This window comes from Callithrix jacchus, chromosome 19 (assembly GCF_049354715.1).
Source record: "Callithrix jacchus isolate 240 chromosome 19, calJac240_pri, whole genome shotgun sequence".
Classification (NCBI taxonomy): domain Eukaryota; kingdom Metazoa; phylum Chordata; class Mammalia; order Primates; family Cebidae; genus Callithrix; species Callithrix jacchus.
The window spans coordinates 51,274,091-51,282,500 of NC_133520.1; the positions used below are offsets into that span (position 1 = coordinate 51,274,091).

The 8,410-nt window shown below is 39.1% G+C and overlaps 1 long non-coding RNA gene across 4 annotated transcripts in view; it reads left to right on the forward strand.

Annotated features, from left to right (window-relative positions):
* The window catches only part of LOC103789375 (uncharacterized), a 198,182-nt gene that overhangs the window by 10,390 nt on the left and 179,382 nt on the right, over nt 1–8,410 (forward strand). For all 4 annotated transcript variants that reach the window (XR_013530004.1, XR_013530005.1, XR_013530006.1 and 1 more), the window contains exon 2: nt 1,542–1,693. This is a non-coding gene — a long non-coding RNA (uncharacterized LOC103789375). The remainder of the gene's footprint in view (nt 1–1,541; nt 1,694–8,410) is intronic.

Here is an 8,410-nt window from a genome sequence, read left to right on the forward strand (position 1 = left end):
ATGTGAGCCTCCCTTAAAAGTGAAGCCATGCAATGCATTATTGCAATTGGAACGTGTGGAGAAGGGACGTGTGCTACTTAATACATTTGTTCCTTGCAACTCCTTGAGAAATACTTTACATGCTCTCTCTTTGTTTTAATACTGGGAATAATGAAGCCACTAGAAGGAAGGAACCTGAGTCCGTGAGTCTTCACCTGGAAAAGAACAGCCTTGAAGAGTCACTTAATCAGGAACAAAATCTTTGGATATTTCAGATAAAGAAGCAAAATTTTAATTATGTTAAAATATAAAACTAAAACTTTTCATGGGTGGCAAGCCACAGACATTTTTGAGTTTCTTTGTTACTGAAACACAAAAGCATTGTCTGGCTTACCTTGAATAACACAATGTACTAGCACAAATTTTTCACAGTCCCCCTCTTGCTTTTTGCTTGGCTCTGTATTTCTGCTTAGCTATATGGTTCATGCTTCTGGCATTTTTGTTAATTCATAGAAAACTAAAAAGGAAAAAAGCTAATTTAAACAATCCACTTGTGTATCTTTCCAGCAGTTTCTGGCACACTCAATACTATAAAAGCTGAAAGCTCTGTCCTCAAGGAATTATAAGGCAGCAGAAGACAAGAAACAAACACAATTAATGAAAATAAAGGTGAAAAAAGTACAGGGTGCTTAAGTTAAACAGAAAGTTCTGTAAGAATTCAGAGGAAGAAGTGATTACTTTCTATATTGCAAATTAAACGCAATAAATGTATGGCCCAAATTATTTTTAAAAATTCTGACTCTGCCCCTCCCTCCATTCCTCATAATTTATCACCTAAACATACACTTTATCTGCTTTGTGAAATATCCACTTCATACTTTAAATTCGAAGCTGATCCCTGCCTGCCACCCAGCATGTATCAAAATTGTCATCTCCTGTCAGTGGGTATGTGCTCTTGGAATTAAACCAATTTCAGTTTTAACCTGAACAGACATCCGTAGACGTAGAAAACTAATTTCAAACAGAACGTCTACAAATAAATGTAAGTTCTTTAAGTATTATACATCTTGAGGGAGGTATTTGTGACTTTGTCCTCTACATGGACACGTAACCAATATAAGATTCCTCACAATTAAATGCATTTAGGTTTTCTAAAACAGACATGAGTAGTCAGCTAATCCTGGGGCCTTTTTCAGTGAGAAATACCTTCTGTGGCATCTGGCTTAAATACCTTCAGTGTTCCAAAGCTCACACCTCCCGGGAGACTTTTTCTGTGATGGATAGCTCAAAATCTCAGCTTCATGTTGATGAATTTAAGCACGTGAATCACTTCCATTTGAACTTTATTCAACATTTGTTTCTTTCTAATAATTTTTCACTGACTCATTGAGGAAGGAATGTCATATGAGTGGAGAGAAATAACAAATCCCTTTATGGAGAAAAAGGAATGAGAGAAGGTACAGATCTATGTCCACAGCTCCTCTGCTGGAGAAAGGTAGATTCAGACTCTGGGGCTTCCTGCCCTTGGCCTCACTGTGATTTATGCTTGTTTTGTTCTCCAGAAGGTGCTGGAGAGTTACAGCCACTCCATCAGGATCACTCTGAGCCATTTCCCTCTCTTCAGTGATGCTGAAACTTCTGTTTGGAAGAATTCCAGTTTCTAGCTGTTTAAGTCCCATGCCCTCCAGACCTCCCAAGACTGCAGGGGAACGTGGTGAGTTAATACGTGCTTTGGACATGCCAGTCTTTCCTTTGCTAAACTAATCTTTTAATCCCTTTGAGATGCTGCTGCCAAAAACTGTGATGTCTCCTGGAGTGAGTAGAGATGTCTAAGTGTGCACACACATATATGTACAATTTAGAATGTAATTTCAGAAAATTCAGACATTCTGAAGACCGTTTATGTACCTCAAATTAGGAATTCACGCGTTACAGCAAAACAGAATAATGGTCCCCTTTCATTCCATTTAAATTACTGAGAATTTGCTAAACACTGACTCTGGTCAAACACGGTATTAGTCATTAGGCAAATGTGAATGAATCACACACCACCTAGGGGGAAACAGACATACACTTAATCTTTTTCTTTTTAAATTTTAAGTTCCTAGATACACGTGTAGGATGTGCAGACTGGTTAACATAGGCAAATCTTTGTTGGAGATATTTTGTCCTCGTCGTGCCAAGGTGGTTTGCTGTGCCTATCAATCCATCGCTAGTATTAAGCCTGGCTTGCATTAGCTATTTTTCCTCATGCTCTCCCCTGCCCCCACCTCCACAACAGGCCTCAGTGTGTGTTGCTCCCCTCTCTGTGTCCACGTGTTGTCATTGTTCAGCTCCCACTTATAAGTGAGAACATGTGGTGTTTGGCTTTCTGTTCCTGTGTTAGTTGGCTGAGGATAATGGCTTCCAGTTCCATCCATGTCCCTGCAAAGGACATGATCTCTTTCTTTTTTATGGCTACATAGTATTCCATGGTGTATATGTAACCACATTTTCTTTATCCAGTCTATCATTGATAGGCATTTGGGTTGATTCCATGTCTTTGCTATTGTGAATAGTGCTACAATGGACATATGCCATGCATGTTGTTTATACACTTAATGGGGAAATCCCATTGACTAAAAAGTGCTTAATATGGTTTGGATGTATGTCCCCTCCAAATCTCATGTTGAAATGTGCTCCTCAATGTTGGTGGTGGCTAGGAGGTGTTTGGGTCATGGGAGCAGATCCCTTGTGAATGGCTTGGTGCCCTCCTTGTGCCAATGAGTAAGTTCTTGCTTGCAAGATCTGGTTGTTTAAAAGAGTGTGGCACCACCTCCTGCCCCCTCGTGTCCTCCCATGCCATGTGACATGATGGCTTCCTCTTTGCCTTCTACTGTGATTGGAAGCTTTCCGAGGCTCTCACCAGAAGTAGATGTTGGCACTATGCTTCACGTGCAGTTTACAGAACTGTGGGCTAAATAAACCTTTATAAAGTACCCGGCCTCAGGTATTTCTGTAAACACAAACTGACTAATGCAGTTCGACTAGTGAGACAAGATGAAGGATTTGGTTGTGATTTGTGCATACTTGACAGCCTCTTGCAATAGTAAGTCTTTACATTCAGTCACTCGTCATTGCATTCTTGCCACCCTTCAAATGATGATGTTAATGACATTCATACATGGTAGAATTGTAAATGTTGGTAACAAATAACTATAAAACCTTAACTAGTAATTTCGTTAACTTTCAAATACCTCAGTGCACTCAAGAAAAATGACATTGTACTAGATGATTTCTAAGATTGATTCCAATTCTTTCTCTATGATTCAACACAAAGTTATTTAAAATTTTGCATCTGTTTTCTACTTGCCTGTTGATAAGTAAAGTCTTGGAAAAATGTCTGTAGTGTTTTTTTGTTGGAGATATTTTGTCACTGCCAGAGTTGATGAGCACTTGACTCCACAGTTCTTTCCAGCCCATCAATTGCAAGAAATCCAGGCAGGCTGGTCTAGCAGGTGTGCATCCGGCAAGCACAGGGACGAGGCTATTGCTCTTTCACACAGGTTTAGGTAGATGAAAGCAATGTCATGTTCACAGATAGAAGATTCTGAGGGTCAAAGTCAAAGAAGAGGGTTCAAGTGAAGCTTCAGATGAAGAGGGTTGAAGCAGCTTTCAGAAGTCAGAATGCAGAACCGTAAGATTAAAGATTCAGGTGTCAGTGGGTTCAAACAGAAAAGCAGGAGGGAGTCTGTGCAAATAGCAGGAATCGTGAGCTGTCGCCAAGAGAGGCCTTTCCTATGTTTCCAGCAGCATTTTCTCAGTGGCCTGAATCCACTTAGAGGTCAGGGATTGGATCGGCATAAGCACAATTTCTGCTATGCTTTCTGCCACCCCTTCCTTAATGTTTGCTTCCAATTCCTTGCTACCATTATTGATGAATAATCCACGTACTAGGCTCCCAATGATCTATTTTTAATAATAATTTGTTTTAAATGGTGGTTATAAGCAACTCTCAGTCATCCAGAGTAGTAGAAAAGAGTGTGTGTGTGTGTGTGCATGCACGTGTGTTTGTGCATGTGTATATGTGTGTATATATACACATACACACATACATATATCCATATATGCACACGCACAAATAATAGTATACTCATGTTATTTAGAACTTCCATTTCAACCAACAGTTTTAGTTAATATCCCATCAAATCATTCAAGGGAATTGCCAGCAAATAACCAAATGGTTTGGATCTTATGCCCTTCATCCTGTCTTTTTTTCTTCTCTTTTCTCTTCCCATCTGATAGAGATTAGATGAAGTAAGACTTACCCTTTGATTACTCTAAGTCAACATGTGTTGCATTCCTGTCCTCTGTCAATAATATTCTGTGGCAACCATTCTGCTAGAACTCGAGGGGAGGACAAAGAGCTAAGGTCAGTCTGGGAAATAGAAGAAGAGTTTGTTGTTAGGAAAGTCTTACCCAAACAGAAAGCATAGGGGAGCTTTCCATCTGAATCATGGGAAGCAAGAGAGAGACAGAGTAGAACAAGGAAGGTAAAGGTCAAGATTTCCATTTCCTGTCAATTAGTGCAGTCACTGTGGAAAAGAGTATGGAGGTTCTTTAAAAAATGAACAATAAAATATCATATAATCTAGCAATCCCACTGCTAGGTGTATATCCAAAAGAAAGAAAATCAGTATGTAAAAGAGATAGCTGTATTCCCTTGTTTATTGTAGCACTATTCACAATGGCCAAGATAAGGAATCAACCTAGACCTGAGTGTACATCTCCAGAAGTAGGGTCAAGGTGCTGTAGAAACTTCCAAGGAAGTATAGGGGACACCAGGAACATCAGGGCTAGTGGTTTATTTCCCAAGGCACAACAGAGGAAGACTGTTGGTTTCTAACATAGCAAATGACCTGTTTAGGGCACTTTTAGCAGACAAGGGGAATGTAAGTAGAAGTCATGTGTGCTACTTGTAGACTTGGAAGCTACTTAAAGATAATGAAGCAAGAGAGAGAGATTGCGAGGTTGAGAGAGAGAGAGAGCCAGAGAGAGAGAGAGAGAGAGACAAAGGAAGACTAGCCCCTGCTCTCCCAATGCTGGCAGCTTACTTTCATGCTAAGAAAACCATGGGATTGGAAGAGTTCTAACTTCTGCAAGAGAAGGCCCCTGCAGATAAAACCCTCAATGAGTAGAGGGAATGTCAAACTCAGTGGTTAGTAGCAATGAATGCTATCACACTCCAAAAGGCTGGAGGGGGCACATTGGTACCTCAGGATGCTGGTTCTAGCCAAGCCCAGCTTGCCATTCTGCAAAGGAGACTAAAAGAGATTCAGAGAATCCTATCAACTGCTTCAAACACCAAGCAAGGTACTTCCTAAGAGAAGAAGGGGAAGGGTGTAGAACTCTGAAGCAATTGTTCTTAACATGAAAGGAGACTGTATAAACTGGAAAAGACAGATACATTGTTAATGGTCAGGTTTGAGTTTCTCTACTATGCAATGATTTGGAAAGGAGGGGAGATCATTACAAAAGCCAAGTGTATTTGCACGATTGAGGGCACAGTGAAAAATCTGTGTCATGATCTACTAATGATCAGGAAAAAGATCCAGAGATGAGCAGTGGAAAAAACAAATAACTAAGAAAATGCAGTGGCAGAATAATTAGCTTCTGAATAATTAAGATCTTTTGATAATCAGAACTTCCCATTATTCTTACAGAGACAGAGACTCATTTCTGAAGGACTGAGTTTAATTCCACCCTAAATGCAGAGATGGATGTGGGTTTTGCAGATATTGAGTCCTTTGTTAAGTATTAATCTCATTTTACTCTTTTATTTATCTCACCTTAATCTCTTCTAAGTAATCTCATAAAATGTCTTCACAAAAATTAATTGATTTTTATATATTGTGTACTTGTGCCCATGATCTCATTGGAAAGGCTGAGGACCAAAAATCAACCAATGTGAATTAGTACCAGTTAGAATACAATGAAAACTTAGTGCTAAGATCCTGTTTCACTCCAGGTCATGTAGTCCCCCTTGGCTCCGCAAAACTAGAGCTTGATGATCATTCCCAGAGTAACTTACCTCTAACAATGACATGGCATTTCAATGACTCTTTTTAACTGCAGAGCTAATGCTCAAGTAGATATTATTTTCAGAATTAATAAAAGGGCAAAGATATTTGTTGACATTGCTTGGAACTGCACAGAATTGGCAATTGTATATTCATCCTACCAAAGGGCCACTGGAAAGAAAGCTCTGCCTTTATATTCTTAGAGTGCAAAGAAAGAGTGGTAAAAGAATGGGTCAAATTCTCCAAAGGAAGATAACTCTGAGAAGGATTTACAATTGAGAACTGTCCCAATAATTTTCTTAAAATCACTTCACAAGCAAAAGTATCACCCAAGCAGGGAAGCATCTATTCAAAGCCACAGACATCCTTCAGTGCTTGTCTCTGCCTTCTGAAAAGGGAAGATATGAAAAAGAATTCTGATAAAGATTGCAACTTATCCTTCATGTCTGGGTCCCAGCAGCTCCATCCTTCAGTCCTGAGAACCCAACTTAGGTGGAACACAAGAAGTCTGGAACTCCTAATAGTAACAAAAAGGGTTCTTGTTATTCTAGACATGATAAAGGCAAAAATAGAAGCATAACTTGAGAATGATCAACGTGACTGTTAATTTCAGGATAAAGATATATGCATAGAAATACAACAAAAACAAAAACAGACAAGTGGGATTCGATTAACCTAAAAATCTGCACAGCAAAAGAAATAACAGAGTAAACAGACAACCTACAGAATAGGAGAAAATATTTGCAAATTATGCCTCCAACAGAAGACTAATATCCACAGTCTACAAGGAACTCAACGCAACAAAGAAAAAACAAACAACCCCATTAAAAACTGGGCAAAGGATGTGAACAGACATTTCTCAAAAGAAGAAATACAACCACCAACAAACAGATGAAAAAATGCTCAAAATCACTCGTCATCAGAGAAATACAAATTAAAACCACAGTTGGATATCATCTTACATTAGTCAGAATGGCTATCATGAAAAAGTCAGAAAACAGCAGATATTTGTGTGGTTGCAGAGAAAGGAGAGTGATTAAGCACTGCTGGTGTCAGTGTAAGTTAGTTCAACCTCTATGGAAAACATTATGATGATTTGTCAAAAAACTAAAAATGGAACTACCATTCAACCCAGCAACCCCACCACTGGGGATTTACCCAAAGGAAAATAAATCATTATATTAAAAAGACACCTGCACTCATATGTTCATTGTAGCACTATTCACAATAGTAAAATTATGGAACCAACCTAAATATTCATTAGTGGTTTACTGGATAAAGGAAAGGTGGTATATATATACACTGTGGAGTACTACACAGTCATAAAAAAGATTTGAATCCTGTCATTTGCCACACCATAAATAGAGCTGGAGGACATTGTCATAAGCAAATTCAGAAACAGTAAGTAAAATAGTGTATCTTCTCACTTATAAGTGGGAGTTAAACAATGGGTACACATAGACATAAAGATGGAAATAATGGACACTGGGAATTCCAAAAGGGGAGAGGATGGGAGAGGGATAAATGTTGAAAAATTACCCATTGGGTACCATGTTCACTATTTGGGTAATGGATACACTAGAGGCTCAATCTCTATCAGCAAGCAATATACCCATATAACAAACATGCACACACATTACTGAATCTAAAATAAAATAAAATAAAATAAAAATACATGCATAAACACTTCAATATATATCTATACTTATTCAAAAAATAAAATATTATAAGCTATAGCCCTGTGTGATGTGTTACCATTCGCTGGTGAAACCTTTAGCCAAGAGCATTCAGGGATGTGATCCTGCCCCAGCCGACCTCCTCTTTGCAACCTGGTTTTAGAATTCCTTTCTGAATCTCACTGCTGTCCATGTTGCCTGTTAATCCCACCAGCCCACCTCCATCTGAGCACTCACACGTCATCATTGCCAGTATGCTGGTTAATTACGCAATTCCTGAGGGCTTTTGTGCAGTTGCTGGAAACATGGACTTACAAGTATTGAGCTGAGAAGGGTTTAATTGCATTTCTAGAGCCTCATCTATTTCTATGCCTATAATTTGATGCAGTTCCCTAAAACAGAGTTTTCCTCTTTTTCCATGGGAAGCAGTATACAAGTCCCATGGCTGCTAGTAGAAAGAGAAAGGCTTGCAGCCTTCTTGGGACCTGAAAAAATTTTCTTCTTCACTTAGAAATCACTCCCATTCTTATTGCAAGATTAAATGTCCCATGCTAAGGCACTGGGATTGCATTGCACATATTGTCTTTCTGGAGTTTTGCTATTTCTTGCCCACCGGGATGAATGTTGCACAAACGTCCTCCTTCCACTGTTTTGACTTGCAGCTCTAGAGCCTTAGGTCTGACTGCACTACAAAGT